Source organism: Cuculus canorus, chromosome 2 (genome assembly GCF_017976375.1).
Source record: "Cuculus canorus isolate bCucCan1 chromosome 2, bCucCan1.pri, whole genome shotgun sequence".
NCBI classification, from domain to species: domain Eukaryota; kingdom Metazoa; phylum Chordata; class Aves; order Cuculiformes; family Cuculidae; genus Cuculus; species Cuculus canorus.
In genome coordinates, this window is record NC_071402.1 from 10,167,162 (window position 1) to 10,189,674 (window position 22,513).

The 22,513-nt window shown below is 39.8% G+C and overlaps 1 protein-coding gene across 5 annotated transcripts in view; it reads left to right on the forward strand.

Annotated features, from left to right (window-relative positions):
* Positions 1–22,513, forward strand: part of KCNQ3 (potassium voltage-gated channel subfamily Q member 3) — a 198,115-nt gene that overhangs the window by 120,218 nt on the left and 55,384 nt on the right. Inside the window, exons 2-3 of one of the 5 annotated variants that reach the window (XM_054059690.1) lie at positions 17,258–17,353; positions 20,175–20,247. The exons of the other annotated variants lie outside the window; for them this stretch is intronic. The gene's annotated coding sequence lies outside the window, so the exon portion shown is untranslated. The remainder of the gene's footprint in view (positions 1–17,257; positions 17,354–20,174; positions 20,248–22,513) is intronic. 5 annotated transcript variants of the gene reach the window in all.

The window sequence follows — 22,513 nt, forward strand, 5'->3', positions numbered from 1 at the left end:
CTCCCTCTATTCTCAACTATTCCCATAGACTTTGCAAAGCTTTTTCTCAAGTGGAAGCTTTCTGTTCCCAGTTTTTTCTCCCCATCCCAGGCCCATCTCTCTGTGAAGAGAGATGCGTGTCTGTAACAGATTCCATGCTCACCATACAGATGCATTTTTTGCTAATGAGTTGTTTTGAGGGGTTGAGTCTTTGGTGTAAGCTACTTGCATTGGAAAGTAAAGGCTTATTACAGAAATTTATATAAAAAAAGAATTTGTATCTTACTCAGTTGTGAAATTATGGGTAAGTGAAGAGAAAGCTATAAAAATGCACATATGTATTTAAAGACTGAAGAAGGGGAGTGATTTGGGGGAGAGGAAGAGAGGGAAGTTAGGGAGCAATCAAATGCCATGGAGAAATAAGGAATTTAAACTGACTGTTGATTACATCAGAGTAGTTCAGCAAATGAAGCAGCAGAAAATCTGCTAGGCGCAAGCAGCTCAGCTTTTACAAAATGTGAGCTAGTGAATAACTTTATCTCCTTACCTGTTCAGCCAGGACAGTCTTGCCTGTCTAAATTAAAGCATATAAAGTGTGTATGGCAAAAATTGTTTTGCTTTAAGGTCCTTATATTAGTCAGAAGAGAGATACAGGCACCTGCCTCTAGAGTTTAAGAGAATGGGCAAAAGTGGGTGGGTTTCTCCATAAATGGGCAGAAAGTCCCCCATAAGGTGCTTCTCCCTCTTCATTCACTATCAGACGAGCACAGGCAACCTAACAAAATAGGGCCAATTTACTAGTATGCCCCAGTGCTGTTGTACCTCAAATCCTTAGCATCAAATGTGTTTTTCCTCATGAAAGAGGGACATTTTATTAAAGATCTTTTCCAGCAAGGTGATTTTTGGATGTTAAGGATGATTCAGCAAAGCACTTAATTATGTGTCTCAGCTCATCCCTAATTAGAAGGGATATTAAATTCTTATTCAATATTAAGCATAGCCTTGAAGTTAACTCAGGCACTGACTTCAGCTAATGAGTATGCCTAGTGGAGTGCAGGTAAATTAAGCAACTGCTTCAATTTCAGGCTGTATAACTTGTGAAAAGACACACGTAATATCTCTGGTAAAACCAACAGCTGAACCTACAGCTTCAGAATTTCTTCTCTATTCTATAACAATAAAACTATCTTTTCTAATGGAGTAAGGTTCACCCCCTTCTACAGTATGAATGTGAGTTTTCTCTGTCTCCCTGATACTGGAGCATTGTTCTCCACTGTTACTGAGTGTTTTGTGATAAGGAATGTTTTGAAATGTAGAAGCTTGAAATATCTTTGGAAATCTATTTCTCTTCACATAACTTTATTGAACTTGACTGCCTTGTGTTTCACTCTGAGAAAGGCTGACTTTCTTTTTCCCAGGCTTTTGAGTTCACATTTCAAGTTTGGAGAGGTCAGTATCATTGTTTTTTTTTCTGCCTACGAGAGCCTGAATTTCTGCAGAAGGGAACACAAATTGTTAATAGTTAAGAGTGCTCAATACCCTCTGGTGTTCTGATGGATGGCAGTATCCTTGCTGCTTGTCTCTTAATACAGCAAAACAGTTCAACTGAAGAGGCTTTAGAAGTCTATTTTGTAGACGAATACACAAGTTTTGTAGCAACGAACAGCCTTCATACCAAGGTCAAATCAGAATAATTGTAAGTAAGCAGATTTGTTAGGGAAAATAGCTCTATTATTTGATAAGAGAGTAAGAATCAGAGTTATCCTGTGTTCTTGATAGTCTTAGTCTTTACTGAAAACTTTGATGGATATCCTGAAGGAGACGTACTTGTCCTTCTTCTTTTGCCTTTCACATCGCCCAGTGTAATGGACACAGTCTGGATCTTGTAATGGCAAAGGTCCTGCCATCACCATTGTCCAGATATACACAATGTGTAGCTGCTAAGAATAGTCCTCAGTCAGTGGAGTCTTGATCAGCTTTTATTTTATTTATGACATTTACTCTCTTCCAAATCCCTACACTGGCTGGTTGCCTGTAACAAGTAGTAAGGAAATACCCCACCCTTGGCTTTCCAAACCTGGCACATCACTTGGTTTCATAGAATAAAGTTATTGCCACTTTTTTGAGAAACAGCAGAGGTTGGCTATGACAAGAGATTGCATGATGGCCAGAACACACCAGTGTTTCTGCAAGTGATAGTTGTCTTTTTCCAGAGATTTATTCATGCAAGCTGGGTTAAACTGCCTATGAGATACATGGTTAGGAGAAAATTTTTTACATTTTGGAGAAATGCTGCGGCTTGGGTTTGGTTTTTTTTTGGTTTGGTTTTTTTTTGTTTGTTTGGTTGGTTTGGTTTGGTTTTGGTTTTTTTTTTGTGCTCACCCCCACCTTTTTTTTTTACTCTGTAGTTTGGGGTATAATCTACTACACAAGAAGAACAGGTTTATTTTCATCTGAATGCTTTTGTGGTTGAAGGAATGAAGTCCTCGGCCTCTCCTTCTCTCTTCTGCTATATTGTGTAGTATTCGTGACTTTTAATCCTTTGTACTTTTACATTGTTACCAACTCTAAAGATGACTTGTGGAATGTAGGTTTTGTGAGTGCTTCTAGAGAAAATGTCTCCATAGTTACCTGCAATTGCAAAGACTGAGCAGAGACCCAGCTGGTCTCATCCATCCTGTGCTCCTGGTATACCTATATATATACCTTGACAAGCAAAGAAGCATAGAGTTATTTTCAGAAGTTCCTCTGAACATATTTGCTTAAACTCTGCCAATCCAGCCTCAACCCTCATTTCTGATTGAAGATGTCACTCTTATATCCTATTTTATATAACTGTGTAGCATTCTTGTTATTGTCCTTCATGATATGTTGTATAAGGGAATTCCTTATAGACTTTGAAACAGTACAGCTATTTCACCCAGACAGAAAAATGTGTGGGTAAAATCTTAATGTCATACAAGTTAATCCTTGGAGTATTTGTATTAAGTCACTACATAGTGCTGGTTGTAACTTACAGCATTGGTTCCCAGACAAGCCATCTAAGATGGGTTCTTTTAATAACAGAGTTGTAAGGCCACAGATGTTTCTCAAATAATTGCATTGCAATGCTTAATAAAATGAAACAATCTGCTAGGAAAACAAACAGCACCGCTCCACTGCTCTTCAGATCTGTTGTAACGAGAGTGAGTTTGCATTTGAAACAGATACTAATAACCTGGCATGATTAGAAAAGTGCATATAACTCTGGTTTTCAGAATAGCAATTGTGCTAGAGACTTTTTAGTAACTTGACGGTGTGTTTCCTCCTTTCAACTCATGCAGCTAGATTCTTTTCTGAATCCTGCAGGCTGTGCTGGAGAAGACGACTGAGACTGGTCAGGGGCTGTCAGTTGGGATGTCGCTTCTCATGGGTGACACGATGAGTCTCCATATGTTGGCACCTGTGTAACATACTGCTGATAAGCTCTGTTGGTTTTTTTTTCTCAAAATGTACTGAGGCCCACTATAAGCAAAGCCAGCTCAATATACTTCTGTCTTGCCTGCCTTTCTTCCCATTTCTGAAGATGATTGTCATGCAAGGAAGGGTGTCTACCTTGCAAAAACCTGCAAGATATTCTTCTCCCGTATTTCTCCTTTTTGTTTGCATGTTTTTTGTTTTTGTTTTTTTTTTTCTAAAGATGATTCCTGATTAATTCAAAGCAGAACCAAAATCGTGAAGGTGAAGGAGGGGTTAAGAAGGCACAATCAGAATTTATCCACAGTGAAACTTCAGTGAACTACAGTGTCTACCTCAAATGAAGTGAATGATCCTCAGGAATATTATGAAATTAAATTCCTGTAAAATCCCTCCAGGCTTAATCATTAAAAGTCTAATTAAAAGGACTTTATTTGGCAGATGTATTGTTCCACTAACTTGTAAAATATATTAGGCTGGGCCTTCTTCAGCCTCAATGCCTTCCTTCCTTCCTTCCTTCCTTCCTTCCTTCCTTCCTTCCTTCCTTCCTTCCTTCCTTCCTTCCTTCCTTCCTTCCTTCCTTCCTTCCTTCCTCCTCCTCTTCATCCTTTTCCTCCCCTCCCTCCCTTCCCTCTGTCCTTCCCTCCCCTGGTCTCTCTCAGCAGCCTGAGCAGTGAACAAATTTACTATATTTTGAATAAAGAACTCTGATTTCCAACCTGGGGTCTGGAGACCCTCAGGACTGCTTATAAGAAGTGAATAGTATGAAAAGGAACTAAGGAAAACTAATTGAGGTACTAAATCCCTGCATGATAGCTATGCCCCTTAAAATAAAATTAGACCTTAACAAAGCAAAAAAATTTGGAAGCTACTGGGAAATAAGGAATTAGAGCAATAAAAAACATCAGGAAGCTTGGAAGGTGATACATAGGGGAAATAAACTTCAGAGAAAACCTGTGCAGTGTTAATATGATTTCAGATCAAAGAAATAACATCGTACCAGAGCTGTAGACAACTAGTGGAGTTAAACTTTTGAACCTCTTTAAGGTTTTCTCACATTTTGTATAGTGATTAAAACCAAATTGTCCTAGTTCTTTCCCTGGAGTAAATTGACGAAAGTCCATTAATGAATTTGAACTTTAACATGGCTCAGAAATGCCACATCTTTCCTTATGTAGGATCTTTCATTCTAGTGGATCTCAGAATGATTTACAGATATGCATTTCTCAGGGCACAGGTGGCATCAGATGCCACATTTCATGCAGCTGTATCTGGCACAGCCATAAATAAGTGATTGAATTTTTTAAGAGCTTTACAAACAGCTGAGAAATCTGTCTACAAAACACAACAAAACTGCATGATGAAATCAGATTTGGGAGTGAAGAATGCTTCATCAGATAAAGACACAGGGATGCAGAAAAAAAATATTTGTAATACAAACAGCTAGGAGTTATGTAATTAAAGCACACAGGTTTAAGTCAGAGGAATCTTTATACGCTTGTGCATGTAAAACTGTCCAGAACTTCTTGGATCAGGCGACAAATATACAAATTGTTTGTTTAAAGCGCTGTGGTTTAATAGCATCTGCTCTTGAGAAAAGTCTCAGGCTCTTTGCATAGATGGGTTGAAAAGATCACCCTTCTCTTCCCAACAACAATACACACCCTCCCTCAAAAAAAAAACCAAACCCAAACCCCAGTTTGTTCCAGTGCAAATTTTGGCTAAACCAGGAGATGGTAGAATCATTGCTTACTGCCTTTGTTCTCTTACCCTTAGCAGTGGGCTAAACACTGGCTTGCTTTAACAAATATATGTTCTAAATCCCACTGGATTTTGAGCATATAAAAAAATCACACTCCTTACTGAGGTACATTGTGATATAATCTTATCTGACATCATTCTGGTGTCAATTAACCTTGTTCCCACCTCAGTGAACATTGCTTCTACTTCTTATAATCAAACCTGTGTTCTTAAAATGAAGGGCACTGTGACAAAACTAGTGGACAGTTTTATCCATACTTAAGCTAGAAAAGCCCCTGATAAGTTTTGGGACTCTTAGCCAGTGGAGTTAAATAGTGAGAATGAGTGGTGGGTAGATCAGGAGGAGCTGAGCAGTGCGTTCCTGGTGCCCAGCAGTGGACCACTGTGCAAGGAGGGAGTTTTAGGAAGCATGTGGGAACGGTCATTGTAGAGGCAACAAACACAATTACATTCCTCCACTCAGTCATGTGTGGTGGGGAGCTCTTCCAGTTTCTTCCTGTTCTGCAGCCTGTTGGGGTCCTCAGTGCCCCCAAGGTAAATTTTATGCCTTGAGCAGTGTTTGTGAGCTACTTAACCTTGACACAAGTCATGGCTCATGGCTTTTGGAGTGCATCATTCTCATGAGCAAAATGCCAAGTATAGAGCTGCTCCAGGCTTGCAGTCATGCCTCAGTGCTCTCTTTCACAGGGATAAAGATGCTTTGGATTTGTTCTTTTGTTTAGGTGAGCATATTTTATGTACCCAGGGCATCTTCAGTTTCTAGGATACAGCATGGAGACCTGTTCTGTTCCTGTTATTTAGTGTTTCTCCTGAACAATACTGACACATAAAAGGATACGTGTTTTCATGGACACCGCATTGTGAACAACTATCATCTGCTTAGTTTCCTGCCATTGTTTGTCCTCTACCCCAGTGGTGTTAATGAAGTAATGAGCATGGTCCCCAAAATAAAAAAAATAAAACCTGTAAAACCAAAGAATATTACCAGTTTTCTGAAGTTGGGGCTTTCATGTCTGGTATTCGCAGACTGTTTTGTATAGCTGCCACATCTACAATTTTTTTTTCTTTATTTTACCAAAATTGGAGGTTCTTGTAATCCTATAGCTCAAAGAGCTTGGGCTTAAGAAAAATGCTGAATATTATGTTTTATTGTTGCAATTTTTCAGAAGAATTGCTTCTCTGAGCAACTAGATCTACAAGGAGGTTCAGCTTAGATTGCCCACAATAAATCTTCCCTAGACTGAATATCCAAAAGAATAGCTCCATGATTATTATTTCAGGACAACCTTTAAGTACGATTTACCTCCCTTTGCCCTTGCCCCCACATACAGCAAACATTTGGCTCTCCAGCAGTCAATTAATTTCTTTATGGGGATTCCCCCAGTCAGGAACTGAGTTTCACAGCTCCCAGGAGTTGCATATGCTCAGTTGCCTGCAGCAATTGAAATGTGAGCAATAAAATAAGTATTGCATTTTCTGAAGCAGATTCTCAGTAGGTGTACAGAGTGATCAACACTATTGTGTCTTTTCTGTAGCCTTAATATCCATGTTAGGCAGAGCCTAAATTTGGAACTGAGGAGCAGTTGCAGAGACATGCATTGCACCAGTGACACAGCAGTGGCCTATACCAGGGGACAACAGGACTATTTCCACTCTATGTTAATGATCTTTTATTCTGCCAGAGCAGCTGAAAAACACTTCATGTAATGGAGCATCAGCCTCCTTTCATATCTTCCAGCCCTGTTTTCAGCTCCACAGACAAAGACTTTGCCCACCCTCCCCAAGCAGATCCCCAGTGACCACTCAGAGAGGTCCCAGTGGTCTACCGCCAAAGTGAGGAGCCTTGTAAATCTGCAGATACTAACTTAATTTCTTGCCTCTGTGTTTCCAAAGGTATAGGGTTTAGGATCCAAAGAGAGTTTATATCACTGCAGTGTGGAGCCAAGACTTGTCAAATCATTCACCAGCTGCTGCTCTTTCAGTAGATGCTCAAGACAGGCAGCTTAACTTTCTTTTTCCTCTGTTCCTACTTTCAAAGAAACCACTTCTCAGCTGCATACCAGGGGGCTGTTGTGAGTTTGAATTAATTTGAGACTTCCAAATTAAAATTACTGCAATACAGCAATTCATTTCACCCTGTGAGGAATATTGAAGATCCGCTGACTCTTCCTACTGAGGCACCTGTTTCTCTCTGAAGCCAAGCTCAGCTAACTAGCTTAGACTTCCCAGCAAATTAGGCACTGACTCTGATGAGTGCTATCCGAGTGTTAACTGTTCTGTTTGCAGGTCTTGGGAGCTCATGGGCAGCAAACAGCACCATAACTCATGGCACAAGGGAATTTAACTAAATATTGTGAATATAACCTATTTGCGGCAAGCGCAGGCATGCTGCTGTTATATTTATGTTCTGGCTTAAAACATTCGTTTGAGGATGTCATTACAGGGTTAATGGAATCATTGTACTTAGAAAGTCTCTCTGTAAACTAGGCTAGCCTCTTTACCTCACCGTGTGATTGAATTCATTATTTTCCAACTCCTGCTGTGATTGCCAACAGTCAGATTTGAGCAAATGAGCTGAGGATGTATTTATATCAGGACAATAACATGAGGGGGGGTTGTGATATGGCATGCTATGACAAGCTCAAGAAATAATGTAATTAAATTATTGTTTACAGAAAGAAGACTGGCATTTCTGGGTAGATGATGTTTTTAAGCTTTCTTGAAAAGAAACTAGAGTCTGGAACATCCTTTACAAACAAATTAGAGGTCAAACACTGGATGAGAAAGTAAGAATAGAGGAATTTCAACTCCAGAACTTCATTAACAGCACAGAGACATGCACATCCCTCCCTCCAACCCCCAACCGCATATATGATTATAGCTTGTGCAGATCTCACATAGAATGAAAGTATATCAAGGCATCATTCATTTAAGATTGTGTGAACAACTACTAAACTCATGCTTTCCCAGCTTTCAGGAGTCTGGGTTTGCGTGAACCAGACATTAAAAATGGGTGAAAGATGCCAACATATAATCTTCACCCTATGAAGGGGGGAATGTATTGGTCAAGGGTTTATTTTGTTTTTCTTTCATTTTTAGAGGTGAGGAAGGGGGAAAGTAAGTTATCATTTTGTACTCAGTTTGTTGTCTACATAAATGGCATTTAGTGCCATTTAAGATGGCCAAAAATGTCACTAAGGGTTGGTAAGTAGGACACAGAGAAAGTTCCCCATGGTAGCTCAAATAATAACCACGTCTGTGCAAACAAACCAACGCCTCGATCTCTACTAATGATAATGGAAAATGTATATGACTAGTCTACCTGTGGATTGAGCACGGTGTAGACACCTCTGTTTAGTCTCACAATTAACCCTGCCCTGATGCTTTTTATTGTGTTTAGGATTGTTACTTCAAAGAAAGAGTGATCGGTTTTGTAGTTGCAACTCTCATTACAGCTGGAGTACTACTGTGACCAGGTAAATAGGGCTGAGTGACATTCAGGAGCACCTCACTGCCAGCTCTGCTGTTATAGTGCTGTCATGACACTGGAGAGGTATGCTGTAATCACATATGAACACTATGCGGCCATTCGATTTTGCTAACTTAGCTTAGTATCATGGACAACCTCCCAGACCTTGGCTGCAAACCCCAAAATCTTGACAGCTTCATCTGATGGCAATTAGAATGACTTGAAACGTGTGCAAAGCTTGTCCTGTTTCCAGAGTCAAAGTAGAGAGCCACCTCCACCACCATACTCTGTTTCTGTCTTCTTTCTGTTTCAGAAGAAACTTGGAGGTGACGAAAAATACACTGTCTGCCATGAGATCACTGTGCTATAGCTTATGCAGCCCACACCCTTCAGCCCTGCTGTGCCTGTAGCAGCTGGGATCTCAAGTCCCTGTTCCTTCAATCAAACTTTATCAAGACCATGACCCAAAACATGGATCTCTACTGTAGGTCAGCTTCTGTCTCCCTTGACATTATGAAATGCCTCCTGCTATACTATTGACCTTTCTTTCTTCTCAACAAATATTTGCACTTTTTTCTTCCGAATCTCAGTTTGATCACCCTTCCAGTTTTGATTCTCAGATTGCGTTTTACTTATATGTAATAAAATCATCCTTGACTGAGCTAGAAAGATAAATATTTTAGAAAAATTCCTTATTAGAGCTGGATTTTAGAAGGATATTACCAGAATGGAGACATCCAACATTGCTAATACAGTAGTTGTGTGCAGGAAGTACACCGGAGAATGTGTTACACTCATAGTATTTCTCCTATTCAGTATATCCTGTATTGTTTCTGGAAAATAGAACACCTGGACGGACCACTGATCTGAGCTAGCACGACATTTCTTTGACAACTCTTTACCAAACCACTGTGTACTCAGGTAGGCAAAGCAGGTCACCTGAAAAATGTTAAGGGAGAAAGTTTTGGCTTCACAGATTGCAGACAACATAAAGTCATATATCAGAGAAGGAGGTTACTGCCTTTTCACCTACCTCAACCGAATTCTCACCTCCTACCTCAATATGGAATTTATTGTCCTCTCAGGTCTGCTAGAAAAGATGTGATAGGTACTCCTCCTATCCTGTTTCTGTCAAAATGACCCACAATAAAAAATTCCAGTTATCTTGAGCAATCTTTCAACTTTCCTTCACACAAGGGGAGTAAATGTCACCACCTGAATAAACTGCTGTGATTGAGATTACTGTGGGCAGGTTCAGAGGTGTGGTTTGATTCTCAGATCTGTACAAGTCTGTTGCCATTAAGGGAAGAGGTGGAAAAAAGATTGTGGTGTGAAAAGAATGTTCTCAAAATGCTCCTACCTGTGGAAGATTTGAATGCTCCATTTCAGCAATTGCCAGCAATTACAAAGCTTATTTTTTAAAAAGAAAGCCATTTTGCTGTTAAACTAGAACAAAGCTGATGTCATCTATGTACTAGGAAAGGCGTGTAAAAAAGCTCTCAGATTTAGAATATTTTGCTCTTTTTAGAAACTATTAAGGAAATTTCACGGAATCCTACTGAATATGCCAAAAGGGAATAATATATTCCACTTGTTTTCCCTTCAAATGTAATCTCATGCATCCTCATACTTTAATTCAGTTTAAAGTCAAGAAAGGATCCTTCTGACCAAGTAGTATAATCAACTCTTACAATGACAAGGAATCTCACAACATCATTCTGGATCCATGAAAAAACCCTGTGAATTTTGTTTTTTCAGGACATCGTTTATAGAAAGAAATCAGATTTTATTTTTTTACAAAATTTTGGGAAAGAAGATCCAGCATAGTACCCTCAGTATAAAGGAAGCAAGTAGGAACTAGAACTGTCTATCCTTATTAAAAAAATGGAGTTAATCTAAAAACTTTAGATAATTTGTTTGGCTTCTAAATTGATAATTTGGCCTCAGTAGGTTTTCAGAGAGAAACACTTGATTCACTGTCAGAAACCAGAACAGAATCTCTCAACCCCATGTTAAGCCCAAGTGAACCAGAACTGTCCCTGAAGAAAACTTAAATTAAAAATAATTTCTCATGCACTCTAAAGGCCACAGTCCTGTGGCTCTGTTCATCATTGCATTGGAACAGAACCAAAATGACAATTATGCTTCCTAATAAGTTTTGAAATAACCTGCTAGCTTTGAGGTGCTCCAAGAAAATTCTCGTTCCAAATATTATTATTGGCTGGGACCCTCAGGGTTCTACTCCCACTTCTTTGCAGATAACCCTTTAAGCCAAACTCTGATTTCTTACTTATCTAATTTGTGAGCACAGAGAGACCAGCCCTTAGAATTTACTCTTCCAAAAATCACCAGACCAGCTGAATCTGCTGCTTGAGTGAGGTCCTGTGACCATTACACGACATGTGAAGACAGTTAGCTGCCCAACGATAAGGTTTATCACTGAAAGCAAATGAATGCAAATCAATCAAGAACAAGTTAAGAGTAGACGAGTAAAGGTTAAATTCTGACATGCTCGTGGAGCTGGCTGTTTAGCAGTGGAATAGAGATACAGCCTTCATTTGCAACTCAGCTATGAATCCTGGGCTGAGGAGTGACTCTTATGTAAAACCAGTCCTGCTTTTCCCATAACACACGAGGTTTCTCATGGCCATACCTCCTTTCACTTAGAAATTCCTGGTTAGATTTCACATTTCATCTGGAATACTTAAGTCAAATCCATCAGATCCTTCAAGAAGTGATTACTGAATAACTCAGAGCTCCTAAAACATGTTTGGTCTGAGTTAATCCTGAACATGAAGTGGCATCTGGAGTGTAATGACATAAGAGAACACTATGAAAAAAGGGGTGGAACTCTTGAAGCTCTGTGGAAATACAGATTAATAGAGTGAAAGCTTTTAAACAACAACTTCTGAAAGACGTAGGAAATAGGAAAAAAAGGAATCAAATACAGTTCTGAAACTCTGGATACTTTTAAGTAGTTTCTGCTTAGTGCTTTGGTGGAATAGGCAGCATGAGAAATGTTGTTACAGAAACCTTCACTCTTGGTAGAAATAAAACACATAAACAAGTATATTTTAAGCGGAAAGTGAACTCATAAAGGAATACGGTTTCTTTAAGCCTGAAGATCAAAGTTAGCACAGTGGGAAAAGAGTAGTGAGGGAGGTTAATCCTTTCAGAGACCTGATTGGACTGACAGAGAGAAATGGTACACAAAGGCTGGCAAATCAAAGTCAGTCCTTGAAAATGTAAATGGAATTTGCCCAGAAGAGGAGATCTTTCAGTCCATACCGAAGCTTACTAAAGATGATCAAGACTCTAAGAACATGGCTATTAAAAAAAAAAAACCAAACCAAAAAACCCCAAACAAAATAAATAAAGAGACTTAAGGCAGAATGGCATTTGAGATTTGAGGTCAGAAGGCTTTGAAACATGTCACATTACAGATTGTGGCAACCAAAACTGTACTTTTACTTAGGAAAAAAAATCAGTTGTTTAGTTTATCAAATGGTTACTCATGAAGTGAAGTATAATGGAGACCAAAGCACATCAAACAGCACAGTGCACAAAGCAAATCCTGCTAACATGGACAGTGTTCACAAATGGACCATGTTAAAAAACAGTGCAACAGTTTAGTCTTGATTACTTACCTGAAAGCAAACAGGCATTTCAAAATGTTCACAAATGTTTTAGGCAAAGCACTGCTATTGATAGGATGATCCAGAAAGAGAAAGAAGCAACTGAGATGTTTGTTCATTAAATTAAGCAGTAGAAGGAAGGCAGCAGAGCCTGCTGATGTGGAACAACAAATCAATAATTCTAGAAATAAAAATGTACTGGAGTTGCTATAATGATTGTCATACAGGCAGTAAGGTCAATCACATGTTCAAGGAAGACAGGAGTAAAAATAAAGGTAGTAAGTATTTCTATATAGTAATATGTCATTAAACCAAGGACTTCTGTTTATTATTTTTCATCTCTATTCCTTGACAAAGCCATTTGGCTAGGTGTCCACTTCTAATATATAATACTCAATGTAATCCTTGAGAAAAGAGGGGATCTAGTTGCTGAAGCCATTGGCAGTAGAGACCCCAGTGAACTGAATGTGGTATGAACTTCATATTTCTTTTACCAAGAGTATAACTGGCTATCAATAATAGAGGATAGGATAGGATAGGATAGGATAGGATAGGATAGGATAGGATAGGATAGGATAGGATAGGATAATTTTAGTTGGAAGGGACCTACAATGATCATCTAGTCCAACTGCTTGACCACTTCTGGGCTAACCAGATGTTAAGTCATGGTCTTAAGGGCATTGTCCAAATGCTTCTTAAACACTGACTGGCTTGGGGCATCGACCGCCTCTCTAGGAAGCTGTTCCACTGTTTTACCACTCTCTTGGTAAAGAAATGCTTCCTAATGTCTAGTCCAAACTGCCCCTGGCACATCTTTGAACATTCCTATATGTCCTATCACTGGATATCAGGGAGAAGAGCTCAGCACCTTGGTTTCCACTTCCCATCTTCAGGACACTGTGGAGACCAGTGAGTTCACCCCTCAAACAAACCCCAAACCAGACACGTCCAAAATCCTTAGCTGCTCTTCACAGGACATTCCTTCCAGACCTGTCACCACCCTTTCATTTGAACCACAAGAAAGTGAAAAAAAATCTAAAGAGAAAAAAAGAGAAAAATCCAAGGCTCTTTAAACTGTCCATGCTAAAAATACATACAAAGAGTAAGAGGAAAAAAAGGAAGTGTGTAAGAAAAACAGTGTCTTTACAGGAGTACTATAACTCCTTTTTTGCAACTTTTGGCTGCAAAACCAACTGATTTAAACCTTTTGAAAGAAATTGAAAGCAAGGACAGGTTTTCTAGCAGTATGAATAAAAAGAGAATAAGAACAGAAATGCATGGGAAGTAAAGCCAAGAGTAAAGTGTATTTAATTATAAGCCAGAAAATACAAAGTAAATACATAATAAAAGAAGTTATCACTTCCAATACGGAAATAAACCTCAAAGAAAATAAGGCTTTCACAGTAGGAGAACATCACACTCTCTGTCCCAGAATCCTGAAAAACTCACTTATAGGTTGTCATGTCAGTGGTTTTAGTAAATCTATCAAACCAAGTGACAGCATGCACATGAGCAATAATGAGTATGTTACCTGTAGTCAGCTGCTGAGAAGGTGATCTGTGCAGATACCAGCTGGCAGACTGACCTCAGTAGCGTAAAGGGCTGTGAGACTTACTTCCTTTCAAAAGACAGAGGTAAACAGAAAATATAACGTGACTGTGAAAGGGCAAATGCAGTTGGTAGGATGCATCAGAAATTTTTACCACCAGAGAGAGGGAAATATTGAAACAAGCTATTGCTGAGATGCTATGTTCTAAAATACTGTAAGCCTGTATTGTTTTTATTTGAGGACCACGGACTAGTAGCAGCTGAACAAAAGGCAGATCAGAAAATCAGCTTTGTTTTCCAGAGGCCTTCAGCCACATGAAAAGGTTCCCCAGCTCCATTCAAGAATTTCTGGAAGACCAGAGACCAAGAAGGATACAGCCTACAGTTCTGGCTGTCCATATTAAGAGTAGAGAAATTCGAACTGTGCCAGTTGTAGATGTGGGCTATGAGATAACAAACCAAACAAAAAGACTGTTTTCTTATAAGGAGAGACAAACTGAGTCAGCTTGTTTAACTTCAGCAAAGTGGGGGCTGCAAAAATATATGCTGTCTGTCAATACATCAGTGTGTGATCACTAGGGAGGCAAAAACAATTATTAAGTAGATAGGACAGTGTTGCCAGAACCAAATATTGCTCATGAATATTTTAGGCTGAAAACAAGAAGGGTTATGACTAGTTGAGGAGTGAGATTCTGTGACACTCTCCCACTAGAAGCACTGAAGGAGAGGCAAACACAGCAATGGAGATGCAATCTGACATGATTTGCACAGGATTATGTGATGTCCCATGATAGCAGAGCTGTAATGACCCGAGGGATCGATTTCCCTTAGATGTTTTATATTCCTGTAATTTGCCTCACTGCACACTGGTCTTTGAGTTCCATAACCTGTCAGATTGAAAGATCCTTGTACCATCAAGGTTAAGGCAGAGGGTTTGCTACTACAGGATAAAAAATGTTCCCTGTGTGCTTGACTTTAAGTGTCATGCACAGCCTCAAAGGCTACTTTTACACAAAACACTGCACCTTCATGAGATCTAAGAGAAAATAAAGTTCAACTGATGCAATTAATTAGGTGGTAGTAGTTATGATAAACAGCTTACTGTAGCCTTGCATGTCATTGTTCAGCCAAAAGGATTTCATGTGGCTTTGAAAATTTATGGCCTGATACATCTGTTCATAATGTATTGTGTTTTACTCCATTATTAGACCTATGAAGTGGATGAGATCAGCTGAGAAGTAAATATGTTAGAATTCAGTTCTCAAGAAAATGGTGTGTGGGCATCAGCTGTACTCATGAATCCGATTAATCAGCTCCAAAATGTAAGCACATAGGGAACAAAATGTGCCAAGACTACACCATGCTTTGGGAAGACAGAAATTTAAGGCAGGCCATCTATTATAAGGTTCACAATAAGACACCAGAAGGAGCAAACTGTACTCTTCCTGGCTGCTGACTGAACACAGCTGATGAGGAATCCTGCTTCTTAGCAAGATGCAACATGTACATCCCAAAATTTTGCTGGAAAGTTATTTCATAACCAGTGTAGAAACAGGAAAACAGAACTAATCTGTGCCATTCCAGAATACCTTGGACATTGGCAGATGTCACAGGCTGTGTAGCTGAGACCTCCCAAGCCCATTATAGCTGTTGTATATTTATGCCTCCAGAAATCCTGAAAAGATGTAGTTATTCAGCCAGATCCCCCAGGCCTGCCTCCCAACTGAGAAAAGAAGATATGTTTGGTGCAGGGCGGAGAATAATTAGCAGACTAGATAGCGGTCAGTTCACCGGCCTGCTTCCAGGCATTTCTTTATGTTGATGACAACATCAAGGATCCATTGTAATGGCTATAGCACAGTCGTGATACAAAAGCTAATCCCTGCTCCAGGTTTTTATTAATGAGATTGGACAACTTAATGCTAGAAAGATAACAGCCACAATGACAGAAAAATGACTTAGTAAAAGACTTGCTTTTTGGAAAGTTTTTAGTATCTGTTCACTTAAAAAATTACTTCATTAGAATTGTCAAATTCTGGAACATTAGAGAAAATCAACAAGAACATCACAAGCTTGCAGGAGACAAACAACAAGGTTTTCTATGCCACGTTTTGACCTGGTCTGTTAATGAATCAAAACCTGTTTCTCTGTGTCTCCTTGTAATAAATCAAGAACAATACTGCTGTCCCTCACACTTCTCCTTTGTGGGGGGTGTTTTCTTTTAGGATCTGAATTGCAATATAGTTACATGGTGATATATGACTTATGACTTTTTCATAAGATAAGTTTCCTACTTATTACTGTACTTTTCTGGATAAAAATTATTTCTATGATAAAAATAAGGATTTGTCTTCCTTCACTATTTCTTTAGTCTCATACTTACATAAGCAGGTAATTGTGGGTGAGTACTCTGCAGATTTCCTATTTCTCAAGGTCAGCAGTACAAATTATAACTGGGTTTTAATTTGAAGCCATTCAGTATTTTATCACTCTTTTTCAGTTGCCTCCTTTCATATTTTGTTACCTTGCCCTTTCCTAATGCTGCCTCTTATCATCCTTGTGGTTTTGCCCAGCACAGAGCACTGAACAGATGTTTTCTTTGAGCTGTGCTCAGTCATATCTAGGTCCTTTCCCTCAGTAATTACAGCTAATTTTAGGAATCCTCAGTGAATATTAATAGTGGAAATTGTTCCATCAAATATACATAACATTACACTGAATGCTCTTTGACAATGCACTGCTCAATTACACAGATGCATTACATCATCCTCAAGTTGCATGTAATTTTCTTTATGCTTAATTAGATTGAAAGCGAGTGCCATGAGGAGTCAGGGAATGGACTATGGATTCCCATAAATCCCTAAAGCACATTAATACCCTATACTCAGAAACATTTCTTTCCTTAACCTTCCCCACTCATTTTGGGTGGTTTCTATGTGTTTTATCATCTAGCACGATGGAAAACAGCTAGTTACCTTATAAACAGTAAAGATTTTCCCTTCCCTACCCTGCTCAGTTTCTCTTTTTTGACCCTGCAGTAAAAGCCAGATATGCCATAGTTATAGGCAGAATAAAATATTGTCTATAACTATGTCATTGACTGTCATCATCACAAATTTAGCCTGTGACTTCATCCCAGAGACAGACAGGGGAGGGGAATGGGCAGCAAAGGAGAATGGCCATGATTAAGTACAAATCACCAGAGCAATTAGAGAACGTGACTAGACTGTAAAAAAGCACAGGGAGACATCTCTCAGCCCAATGGATTCACAGTTTGTTTTTTTTTCCTAGTTACAAAAGCCTGGTTTTGATGTTTGCCATCTTCTTTGCTCTTACTCTATTTAAGGAAGGTTGGCTAGGCATAAGCAAGAGCTGCAGAGGCAAATAACCTGGTGTTTTTACCTAGCAGCTGTAGCACTGCAACCCACGGTGGACGGCAGAGACAATTCTCCAAGGCAAATGATGCTCCCTGAAGACAACAGGAGCACAGATCTCCCTCTCTCCTGTAAGTTGGGCAAGAAACTCCTACTTGCAGCTCTCTCTATTGGCCAATATTTTGAAAGAAAACCCTGTCTTGTTTCAGCTGGTTTCAGTACCCAAATCAAGGTCCCAAGGAAATTTGGTTCTCTTGCAGCCATGTAGAAATTTGTTCTATAAAGCGGTAACCATAATGTACACCAGTTAGCCCCCCCCAGGTATCAGTCCAGACCGTGCAGTCAGTCATTAAACAGGACTGAATTCTGCACAAAGTCTTATGAAAACAGAACTCTGATTAACATCATAAAAATCAAACTAACAATGTTTCAGATCACAGAAGGAAAAAATTACTTTAAAGGAGGAGAAAGAAACTAAGGATTTATATAATGTCGGAGTGCACTGTGAAACAAATTGAGACGGACTGTCTGATCATCACCTGCAGTCACATTTTTCAAGAGTCTATATTCCAGGAGCGAGCCACAGACCATACAAATTGTTCTAGCAAGGCACTCGCTGATGCTGTGATTCCCAAGGGCCAGATAGACTACATGAATGGAAGCCAAGATGCCAGCCTAGCTCAGGACCAATGCTTCCTTCACATAAGTGCAAGCAAATGTTCTTTAAAGTGATAGGAGTAACCTTATGTATTGGGAGACATGCTAGTTTCTTCAATATCATATTTTGGACAAATTCTCATCATGTGACAGAGGATGCTCATATAAGGGTCACGAACCAGATAAAAGCCCTGTCACTTCAATGGACATCTACTTATATGCAGCCGAACTGCAGGTATCTTATTAGGATGTCATCACACGGCAGAGTATAGCAGCTTTGTGAATGCTTATGGACATGTCTGATCTGATAGTGGAGGGTAAAGGTGCCTCTGCAAGATGTTGCATCAATTTGAGAAACATTTGGGATACCCTTGGTATCAAGGTCATTATTTCATTTTGTGAAGTATGCAACTAGTGCTAAGTTTGGTCCTTATTAAATAATATAACCATCCAAGGATACTGTTGCCATCATGCTCATATCAAAAATGAAGAAAGCCCAGTGGCCCAATGCTATAAAACTTTGCCCAACAAAGGGCACGTGGCTGCATTCAATTTCTATGCATTATGTTATAAGTTTTGCTTTCTTGTAAGTATTAATAATGATCCTTTAGCACTTTCCATCTAAGGATCCCAAAGCAGTTGACAAGCATAATTTACCAAAGCTTTACAATGGGAAGAGCAAATGCTGCATCATTTTAACACTCAGGCATAAAATGGCAAATGGAGATTATCTGATTTATCCAGGATCAGGCAGTAAGTCAGAATGGGAGCTGGAACGTGGTACCCAGGAGTTACTGTTCTGCAGCTGCTGCTGCTGAATATACACAAGAACAGGCAACTGGGGAGCTGCCTGAACCACTTTTGCTACAGCTGGTGTTGAGTCTCACAGCACCTTATATCTGTGCATCGTGCCCTCGAGAGCTAAAGCACAAATACACCCTCAGCCCATATGCTCAGGTGCTGGGAACATCCCAGAGACCTTCTACAGGTGCTGTGGAGAGGATTTGTCTGGGCCGATGAATGCAGAGAATGATTAAACAGCATCTGAATTCAGTATGAAAGGGGAATGGGCACTGTTAGGCTCTTTTCTGTATTTCCAGCAACGTCTTTAGGGGACTTTTTCTGTTGCCATGGTCCTTCCAGGTAGAAAGAGGCTAGGATTTTTTTTTATTTGTTTTTTTGTGACGTACCCTACATCACTAACAACAAAAACAATAATATTTTAATGTTTCTTTATTTCATCTTAAGTTGCTGAAATTGCAAACATTTCATTGGAGAAATCATAGGGTTTCCATTTCACAGATGAGTAATCCAAAGCTAAGGAAGTACATCTATAGCAGAACTAAGAACTGAAAATCATTCGCTGACACTGGACAGCCTTCCATTCTTGCCTACAGGGAAGTTATATATATATATATATATTTAAATATATAAGATAAAAATTTGAAATACTCTTCACTGATCCATCCAGAAAATGCTTCTCACTGTGCCTCTTCCCTAGATCATGAGCAATTGTAAATGAATCTGCTGAGATACTACCCCTAAGATCAACACTAAAGTCACTGCCTGAAAATAAGCACAACAAAGATCATTCCCATAATTACCAGCCTAGCCAAAGCTATTACCAAAGCCAAAGCCAATGCTGAAATCATTGATGATTCCACGATCCAGAAGTTCCGGCTCCAAGCTATTATGTTTTATTTCACAGCTGTAGGGCTACAGATGTTTGCACGACCAGTTACCATGCCCACCTGGTAGTCAATTATACAACAATGCATTGATTGCTTTGGTGTAAGGTCTCACTTAGATTTCTTGAATTTTGGCTTCATTAAAAGGCCCTTCGTCTACCAGGTTTTTTCTCATCATAATTAGGGTTTTGTCCTGTCCACATATACACTAGGCAGTGTCTGCTCTCCTCCTGCTGTCAAATTGGGCCTTGAGGTCTTCCATGCTGTATGTTGTCCCAAAGTAAAATCTACCTGAGTCAGCCATAAATCAGTAGATTATGTCTGTGGCACAGTGGTTCCATGTTACTCATCCTATGCTGATACAGTGTAGGACACATTGCTGCAATCCAGCTGTTAGGATAGGAATAAACTACCAGGAATAATTTACAGAGAAATTTAAATACTGCTGACTTTGGAGTAATAAAATCACTGTAGCACTGAACGATGCTGGCAGGCTTGAAGCCAAAATCACACACGCTTTTGTTTTGCTCTGACATGGATTATAATTAGGTTACAGCTAGAACTTTGAAATAATGTTTTTGTTTTTGTTTTTTTTTTTTTTTTTTAGACAAACTACACAAAAACATTTCTGACAGTGTCCAGTAGAGTGTGAACAACACTAATTGTTCATCAAGAATCAGGTAACTTCTAGACACTCGGATAGGCAGAGGTCATTAATATTAACTCCAGAAAGATACTCACAAAAAGAAATCAATTGTCTAGAGTGGATCCTCTATATTTTTTCTCAATTTTGGATTAAGTAATAAAGAAAACATTAAAACATCCAGAATCTATAAACTGATATTTCATCCATTGGAGATAATGGGATCCACCAGCAATGTCTGCCTCAAGCTTTCAGAGGGAAACATGGTCCTCAAGCACTTTCCCCACACATCAAGGGGTGCAGGGTTGGGAAGGGAGCTGGGGTCAGTGCCTCACAGCCCGTCTTGGCTGCTTCTCCCTCCTCACAACTTTCCATGCTGCATTGTTGGCCCTTTTTTGGGTTGCTGTCCTTCAGGGACAACCTGCTCCTTCCTGGGTTCTCTACAGCCACAGCTCCTGTAGGGATTATCCCCACACTGCATCCTCTGGGCTGCAGGGTGGTCTCTGCTCCACTGAGGTGTCTCCAGAGCTGCAGCACCTCCTGGGCTCAGCGGTGTCCTGCAGTGGGACCACTGGAGCTGGCTGGGACCACCTGTGTCCTGCAAGACATCCTGCCCTCTCAGCTCTTGTGCGTCTCACAGGAGCCAAGCTGTGCTGTGAGCAGCGCAGGCAGCTGGGATGGCTCTGGGGAGCTGAAATCTCCCTGAGGGAGGCAGGAAAGCAACAGATGGCTGAAACAGAAAATAAAGGTGAGACTGGAAAATGAATTTCTGTGTGTAAAAGCCCTTGGCCTTTGCAGTTTTAGAGGATGGCTTAGAACTGATTTTGAGCACAGTCTCAAATGTATTTTGGCCTCTCTGATTTAGAGATTCCTGGTTTTGCCCATACCACCATGCACTGGCTAAGGGAGTCAAGTCAGGTCCAGCTGTATCACTTCTTGAGCCTTTCCATTACTGCAAGTGACAGCGTTGGAAGATTTCACTGATATTTACTTGGCTTCTTCTTTCTTACCATTAACAAACTACTAGTGCCTCCACAAGAGAAACACAAAACACTGAAAATGCCTTTAAATCACCTGTTTCAGCCATAAAATTTTGTTAACAAAGCACACTAGCTGTTTCTTTGCGGCTTCACTGTGACCTTGGTCTTCCAGTCTGACAGACTGAGCGGCTCATCATGGGCTGCCTGGTAGCACTTCTGTTAACCTTGCAAGCACTTGCAAAAGGTGTTGAATTCCTACCTTCCTTTGCATGGCTATTATTTATTAATGTATTAGACCTTCACCCACTATATATTCTTGGATTTAGCTTGAAATGAGATATAGAGACCTTCAGCTTGTTCATCCAGCCACTGAAAGTCAATAAAATACCGTAACCTGAAGAGTGAGAGAAATTGCACCTTATAGGGTCTGAATCTTAGTACCTCCAAGACTGCAGACGCTGTATCTTTCCCAGTAGGCTCTGAACAGTCATTATCCCAAGGCAACTGGTAGGTGAGGGGACACTTCATCCTTTTAAGTGTTTAATATCTCAGAGCCAGAAGGCTGTATTTTAAAATGAAAGGGAAATGGATAAATGCTTAAAGCGGACCAGGACGGATTCATTTGATGCTTTGAAGGTGGTAGAGCTATTCTGCTAGAGTGAGGAAAGAGTTGCTATGAGAGATACCTTGGTTTTCTTTTTTTCTCTAGTAAAAATGTTTCTGTTCATGGTGGGTTATTTTTTTCTAGGACAAACTTTGTGTCTCTTTGTAGTGTAAAGTACACTGTGTCCTCAGGGTGCTAAGCAGCAAGCAATAAGACAAAAAAAAAAAAAAAAAAAAACCAGCAGTGGGCAGTTACAAGATAAATGTCAGAATGTTTTGGTACTGGCAAGCCTTAGAGGCCAAACCCGCTAAATTGCCTTTTGTATAGGTCCCAGGAGAATGTTTTCTCCTTTGGTATGTTGAATTTGGATGTTTGCTCATGTATTAAAACTTCTGCTCAGTCTGCAGTGTAAAGATAACATAAAATGAATCCTAAATACCAGATATATGTTTACAGCCTGAGATACTCTCTGAAGCTGTCATCGCTTCTGAGTTGTGGTTGTGATGGGCTGTAATGTTTTATGCTCTACAGCTTCTGGACAAAGCCATGACTAACAGGATTTAGAGAAGCTGACCAACACATGTAGGCTAAGAGACTGCTGGAGAAACACATAACAAGTAATAAGGAGGAGCGAAACTGCACAGAGGGACAAGATTAAAAATGTGAGTTATTACCTTGTGAAGTCTATCCTGCCTTTCTGTGTCAGGAGCTCAGCTGGG